The sequence below is a fragment of the Hevea brasiliensis genome, chromosome 1 (assembly GCF_030052815.1).
Source record: "Hevea brasiliensis isolate MT/VB/25A 57/8 chromosome 1, ASM3005281v1, whole genome shotgun sequence".
In the NCBI taxonomy this organism is placed as follows: domain Eukaryota; kingdom Viridiplantae; phylum Streptophyta; class Magnoliopsida; order Malpighiales; family Euphorbiaceae; genus Hevea; species Hevea brasiliensis.
In genome coordinates this window covers 114,054,781-114,063,367 of record NC_079493.1, presented here as the reverse complement: position 1 = coordinate 114,063,367, position 8,587 = coordinate 114,054,781, and positions in this window count along the sequence as shown.

Sequence of the window (8,587 nt, the reverse complement as noted above, 5' to 3'; positions counted from 1 at the left end):
CAGCCATCGTGTTGCTCAGTAAAAAGGAGGCCAAACCGAGGCTCATTTGGTTGATTCTGATACTACAAGAATTTGATTTTGTGATTAGAGATAAGAAAGGATCTGAAAATGTTGTTGCTGATAATCTTATTAGGTTGATATTGGATGGTGAAGAATTGGATGAAATCCTATTGATGAGTTTTCTTGGATGAACAACTTTTCTCTCTTGTTGCTAAACTACCTTGGTATCAGGACTTTGTGAATTATTTATCTTGTGGAGTTTTACCTCTAGGTATAACATGGCAACAAAAGAAAAAGTTTACGCATGAAGTGAAGTTTTATAGATGGGATGATCCTTTACTCTTTAGGAGATGTTGTGATGGTCTAATTAGAAGATGTATTCTGAAGAGGAAATCCAGTATTTTGCATCATTGCCATGCTTCGATTATGGAGGACATTTTGGCATCTCTAAGACAGCTAGTAAAATTTTGCAAGCTGGTTTCTTTTGGCCAAATCTTTTAAGGATGTGAGAAATTTGTGTTGGATTGTGATAAATGTCAAAGGAGTGGAAATTTGTCAAAAGGAGATCAAATGCCCCTAAATAATATTCTTGAAGTGGAATTATTTGATGTTTGGGGAATAGATTTTATGGGGCCATTCCCTCCTTCATATGGTAATAGATACATCTTAGTTGGGGTTGACTATGTGTCAAAGTGGGTGGAAGCTATTGCAACTCCAACTAATGATGCTAGAGTGGTAGTAAAATTTTTGAAAAATTTGTCTTGAGCGATTTGGAGCTCCTAGGGCTATAATTAGTGATGGGGGTTCCCATTTTTGTAATAAGCAATTTCAGAGCTTAATGAGGAAGTATGGTGTAGTGCACAAGATAGCTACCCCATACCATCCTCAAACTTCAGGACAAGTTGAAATTTCTAACAGAGAGCTCAAGCATATTTTGGAGAAAACAGTGAACAATTCTAGGAAAGATTGGTCTATCAAACTAGATGATGCTTTATGTGCTTTTTGGACTGCCTACAAAACCCCTATAGGAACTAGTCCCTTTAGGTTGTTGTATGGTAAGTCTTTTCATTTACAATGGAGCTAGAACATAGAGCATATTGGGCCATTCGGACCTTGAATTTTGATCTTAAGCAATTTGGTGAGAAAAGGTTATTACAACTTAATGAGCTTGAGGAATTGAGGATTGATGCTTATGAAAGTGCCCGTATTTACAAAGAAAGAACTAAAGTTTGGCATGATAAGCATCTGAGGAAAAAGGAATTCAAAGAAGGTGATTCAGTTTTGTTGTTCAACTCAAGATTGAAATTGTTCCTGGAAAACTCAAGTCAAGGTGGAATTTGTCCATATAGAGTTTCTAAGGTTTTCCCTTATGGAGCAATAGAAATTTGGAGTGAAAAATCTGAATTTTAAGGTCAATGGGCATAGATTGAAGCATTACATAGCGGAGACCAAATACTAGGAGCAAGCTGTTACAAGCTCTCCAATCCCTCACCTCTTTTAATGAAATTCATGAAAAGTCCACTAAGGACTATAAATTAGCCCTCTTGGGAGGCATCCCAAGTCCTTTTATTTTGCTTTTGTTGATTTACTTTCATTTTCATTAATTTTGTTTTTATCTTAAATCTCCCCAAATTAAAATTTTGACATTGTTAAATCTTGTCCCTTGTAGATGTAATTCAATGAAGAAAGTGGTGAACTTGTTGGGAAGTAATTCTTAACTTGGAAAATTTTGTCCTTCAAAAGAATCGATAAGCTTTTCTTTGCATAATCTGCGGGAGCTGCAATCTAGTTCATGCAGAGGAAAAATAAAATCTGCGATAAAAAAGTGTCTGCAGCAAATGGCTCATGTTTTTGATGAGGTTGGATGTATTTAAATGGAGGAAGGTTAGTGAAGCTTTGAAAAGCAATCAGTTATTGCGGAGGAAGAGTATCTTCTGTAGAAGCGAGAAAAATAGAATCTGCAGAGATCACTTGTGTTTCTTTGAGGTTGGGTGGGTAATTTTCTAATATTTGTGCTTATAATGATATTATGGTGGTAAGTTGGTCATTTTGCAGTTTTGAACTTCTTTGGGGTTATAGGATACAAGGTAGAAATGTTGCATTTTCTTGACAAATCTTGGAGATTTTATTTCTCATTTGTGGTTAGATGCAACTTCATGCAAATTTTATGGAGTTTTATGTGCTAAATGTTGATTTGCAGAATTTGAGTCAAAATGGCATAGCTCTCAAAGGTCTTTTATGTAGGATCCATTTTTACATGCTTGTGTGATGCACTTTTTATGAACTTTGAATATATTGATGTGTTTTTGATGAAAATTTCTCATGGTTTGTGCTTCATAGAATTATATTTCATCATTCCAGGGTATCTTTCACACTTGCAATCCATGTTCTATTGCATTCTTGATCTTGTTGAATTTGTGCATAAGCAACTGCATAGCTTATGCAATCCTGCATGACCAAAATTCTTGCCATTTTTCACCTTTATTGCAAGTGCATAAGCAGAGTGCATAGCTTATGCAACTCTGCATAACCTCATTTTGTCAAATTTCATATCTGTCAAAACTTGCATAAGGTGAGTGCATGACTTATGCACATTTGCATAACTTCAAATCCTTCATTTTCTCTCTCTGCCGAAGTTTGCATAAGGAAGGTGCATAAGCTATGCATACGCATAACCAAAAATCCAAAGCTCCAGTGCAGAAGGTTGCATAAGCGAGTGCATAACCTATGCATACGCATGACGAAAACCAGAAAAAATCAACATTGCGAGGATGCATAAGGAAGGTGCATAAGTTATGCACTTACGCATAACCAAGATCTCCAAAAATCAATTCAGTAGAAGAGTGCATAAGCGAGTGCATAACCTATGCACTCTGCATAACCAAAGAAAATCCCAAAGTTGCGAGACACTGCATAAGCAATGTGCATAGCCTATGCATACGCATAACCAAAATTCTGAATTTCAAAACCTACATGAGTGCATAAGCGAGTGCATAGCTTATGCACTTCGCATGACCACCAACCAAAATTCAAAAAATTTGCGCAGAGTGCATAAGCGAGTGCATAGCTTATGCACATCTGCATGACCCAAGTTTCGAAAAACCATTCTTGCCGAGAGATGCATAAGGAGTGCATAACTTATGCACTCCGCATGACTTCGCTCCTCACCATTTCGTGGTCTCGAAACATGCATAAGGACAGTGCATAACCTATGCACTTGTGCATAAGCACTTTTCTGAAATATAAATCCTTTTGAAACACGCACAGGTTATGCATAAATCATTTTCCCCTTATGCAGTCTCCTACAACCCGATTCAAATTCATTTTCAGCAAAGACCATTCCCACCACCTCCACTTCCCGACTCTTGAACCCCACGACCGCCCTTCAACCTTCATTCTTTCCGGCATTCTCGCCGTCTCTCTCCCATCTTCTCCATCAGCGCTCTCATCACGAAACCCTAAATCCCCCTACATTTTCATTTCCCCTATCTCTTCTCCAATCGACCATGGATTCCCCTCCACATTCCCGCCCCGCCTCTCCTCTTGAAGTCACTCCATTGTCTTCGATACATCCCCCTTCCAATCCTCCACCACAAACGATGCCACCCCCACCTCCATCACCTCCTCCTGCACCATCATTTCGACAATGCGTGTGACCACCTTACTTAGCAACATCCTTGGACAAAGGAAAAACAATAGACATAGATTAGTGTTTAGTTTACTTTTGTTCAATCTTGTAGGACCTTTTCTTTGTAAATATGTTCAAACATTTATACTTTGTTTTGGATTTTGTTGCTTTGTTCTGAATTAGTTTCTTTTAAATTCTGTTTCTTTTGAAGTTTTATTGAATAGCTATTACATTAGTCCTCTTTGATTTTTATTGCACTTATTGCCTTTTTGTACATATTTGCCCATACTCTGTCTATATTTCCATACTTTTACTGCTGGTTGTACATTTCCCCTTGCCAATTCCCCTGCAGATTTTTGTATACCTTTGCCAGCTATGAATTTCCTCATGCATAACCTTTGCATAGCTTTGTGCAACTCTTTCTGCTATACAGGCTGCACGTGTTGTATTTCCTTATGCAAGCGTCTGCATAGCCTATGCAACATCTATTGCCTCTTATGCAGCACCGCATGGCTTATGCACCTTACCTATGCACATGTTCTGGACAGCACTTAACTCTGCATAACCTGTGCAGCCTCTTATGCATCCCTTTAACTTGAATTCTCATACCAGGTAACTCTTTCTTTTTGTTCTTATTTTTACAATTCCTGGTCAATATTATTTGCTTTGAGTTTTGGATATCTACTGTTTGAGACATTGAGGACAATGTCTAATTTTGAGTTTGGGGGTGCACATTTTGATTTTTAGCTTTATTTTTCACATTTTGAGTATAAGAGCATCTCATCCCATTTCATTTACATATATTGTAAATATTTTACATATACATCCATACATACATATTCATTACACATTTACACACACATTATACATCACTTAGAAATTGTACAAATTGCATACAAATAGGCTTCCTCCATTTAGTTCATGTATTACTCATTTTAGGAATCATACACCATGCATTAAAATCTTTTGCCAAATCCCTTGAGTATTGAAAATGTGCCTATGAAAGTGATTTGACTCACCTTTTAGTTGGGTTTGTGGATTGAAAGTTTCCTAAAAGGTGCAAGGTTTTGAAGTGTCTATCCCTTGCCTATATCTTCTTAGCCAAAAAGCCACCCAACTAGTCATTTGGAGATGGAAGTGTTTAGAGGGAATTATTGGATATAAGGTAGTCAAATGATGTCTCACCAATCCTAGAACAAATTTTCTAAACCTTTCAAGGCGAAATACCAGCTTGTACTTGAAAAGAGAGATGATTAGGCATTCTTTGATTTAAACCTTCTCATTTTAAACCTTTGGCCCTTTTTCCCAACTAAAATTTATCCTTGCAAACCCCTTTGAGCCTTTTTGTCCCTAATTTTTCTTGAAACCCTTATTACTACCTAGCCAATGAACCAAACACTCCAACCCTTTTCATGAGAATAATTATTCATAATATTAGGTACATAAAATAAAAAAAATACAATAAAAGGGAGAAGAAATACTTGTCACCTTGTAAAAGTGCTAGTATATGTGCTTTTCACTATTGCCATTCAAAATGAAAGAAATCCACCCAAAGTATCAAAAGAAATGAGTTTGGGGTGGCAATTTTAGGGACAATCATCAAAAGAAAAATACAAAATACAAGTTAAAGTATCAAAATGTCCCTCCATTTTTATGTGTTTTGTAAACTATGCTAGCACTTGACAATTCTCATTGTGTATTCTTCTCTCCCATATATATAAAAAAATACATATATATATATATAATAAAGTGTACCTTATGTTTAAAAATTGAAAATATTCTCATGCTTTGAATACTTTTTACCCATCTTTCTTCTTAGCCTCATTTTAAACCCCATGGCCTCATTACATCCCTAAAAAGACCTTTGATCTCTTGATAGTACTTGCTACATTAGTGGAGATAGGAGTAGGGAATTTGCCTATGGGATTGGAAAACTATTCATCTATTCATTCAATTCTATCATTCCATGTTGAGATACTTTGGTTATCAATTGTCCTAGAATTCCTTTTGAGCATGACTCTCTCTTTTGATTAGTTGGTTTGGGGATTTGAATGATAATTGACTTGATGGCTAAGCGGTGAAAGCTTGGATAAGCATTAAATTCTTTGCATTTTGAAGGATGGGTATATGGATTGTTGGTATGGCTAAAGGTGTGTTAAGTTACCTTAATGAGTGATTTTCATAACTCTTTGGATAAGGCACCCTTAAAAACTTTGCACCACATTTTAAAGTTTGCTTGAGGACAAGCAAAAGCTTGAGTTTGGGGGTATTTGATGCATACATTTTGCATAATCATTTAGGTTTAATTTCATAACCATTTTTATTTGATTATTAGTCATTTTTAGCTAATTTTATTAGTTAATTAGTTAGTTTTTCATAATTGTCGATTTTGGATTAATTTGTAATTTTTACTTTGTTTGGTAGGAAAAATGGTGTTTTTGAAGGACTAAAGAGAATTTTGCCATTGAGGAGTGTCTTCTACAGCAAAAAGATGCCAAAAGCAAGTTTTCAAGCTAAAATATGCATAGACCAAACTGTGCATAACTTGCCGCATAAGCTATGCAGTTCTGCATAAGGAGGAAGAACACTGTTCCAGAACCAGCCGAAATGTGCATAAGGAGACTGCATAGCTTATGCACATTCTCACCTCCCTTATGCAGATTCACGAAATTGTGCATAACCTATGCACCAAGTCATGCGACCGCATAAGTGACCCAGAACCAGTAGCGCATAAGGGTGCATAACTTATGCGATCCACTTATCTGATCCCATAAAGAGTTCATTAATGAGCTGGCAGAAGATTCCCTTAATGTATTCCTCCTAGAACATACTATTTTAGGGCTCCATGTCAGAAAAATGCTATATATAGTCCCATTTTCTCATTTTAGAAGGGAGACAAGGAGAAAAGAAGAAGAGGAGAAGAGAGGCAGAATTTGAGGAGTCATTTTCACCTTCCACACCATTTTTAACCAAGATTTGCAGATTTCTTCCTTCCTTTACATTTTTCTACATTTCTAGTGTTTAATTTCTTACTTCTTAGCTTAGATTAAAGCTTTATTTCCATTTAAACTCATCATATCTTGTAAGCATTATGGATAGTGAGTAGTTTACTTTTGATTCTGGAGTAAGGGATGTAATATTTTAGTTATTTTTGTGGATTTGAACTGGGTTAGTCCCAATTTAATGAATTTATGAGGTTTAATCCATTTCTTGTGTGCTTATTCACATGCTTAATGAAGGGCCCCATTAAGTTATGTTCTTAATCCTTGGTTGAAGCAGAAGGAGAAAACCAAGTGATAGTTAATCAAGAAATTGGACTTAATTAACTTAGATCTAAAATAGACTAAGGGTTAAGAGGGTTTTAATAGATTGATTAAAGAACCTAATGGGTCTTGGTTAATTTTAACTCCACGAAAGTAGGATTAAGTTAATTAAGGCACTCTTTGTCTCACTCGAAAGAGTTTTCAAAGGATTTTAGAATTAATCTCCTTTAAACCCATAAATTTCATGGATTGGGCTAGCTAGGGAAAATCCCAAAATAGCTTGAATATGAAATCCCGAACTCCGGAATCGCCTTTTTACCATTGTTAATTTCTAATCGAATTTAATCATTTGCCATTTTAAATATTGCCATATTTGAACTTGCTTATTTCAATTTGATGCAATTTTAGTTTAATTAATACATTGTTGAATAGAATATTAAATTTGCACATTTAGATTTCGTACTCCATTACCCATTAATTCATTATTTTAATTTCATGAATACTTCAATTTAGTCAACTTTTATATCGAAAATTCAATCATTAACACAACTCCTCGTGGGATCGATATCTTTTCTATATTACTTGTACGACCCGTGCACTTGCGGTTGGGACGCATCACATTACTCAACTGTACTCGAGCTCTAACCCTTCAATTGTTTCCAGGTCCACAATCTCTCAACATTTGGTGGTTAGCAAATATGAAGAATCTAGGACTTATATATATAGTTGGTCCAAGTGATTTAGGAGAGCCGGATGTTGATGTTGTAATGGAAGAGATAGAAACACATGATGATGCAGGTGGAGGTCTAGGCAACTCAGTGATCTCAAGGGAGACATGCTTTAACAGCCTTAATGCATTGATTTTAAGGGGAAGCCTCAGATTGAAGGATCTGACATGGATTATTCTAGCTCCAAATTTGACGTACTTGTATGTGTGCGATAACAAGCATATAGAAGAGATAATAAGTGTTGAAAAGTTAGATGATGTTCAAGTTGGGGATGAAAATTTCAATCCATTTTTTAAACTAGAAGATCTCACCTTGGATGTATTACCAGAACTGAAAAGCATATATCCCAAAGCCTTGTCCTTTCCCTCTCTAAAAAGAATCGAAGTAAATGAATGCCGACAGCTTAAGAAGCTGCCATTAAACTCGAGCAGCGCAAATGGAGGCAAAGTTAAGATTAAAGCAGAGGAACGATGTTGGAAAGATGTCGAATGGGAGGATGATTCTACTAAAACTACCTTTCTACCGTGCTTTGTGCCTTCTCGCCGTCGGTATTGATTTTCACATTTGCTTGGTTTCCATAGGTAATTGGTTTTTATTTTCAATTTGTTATTTCAATCTCCTAATTCTTCCGACAAAAAAAAGCCCAATTCAGTTCTTTATTTTGCCCCCTTGCATATTAATATATACTCTGGCTTTATTTTAGCATGTCTGCAAAACAATTTTAGCATTTTGCATTGACATATTTTGATCATATTATTTCCTGGATCAAATGCTTGAAGGCTTTCGGTTTTATTGTTGATTCGACTTAGATGAAATTTTTAGGTGGCGGAGGATGAGTGGCAAACTATGGAGTGGTGTTGTTGGCCAAATCTTGCATTTAGCTTTGTCTTTGGTGGAGTCTTTTTTTTTTCCCCAATCTGGGTGTGTGGGTGGAGTTATTTTGTTGATATTGCGCATTCTCAAGTATC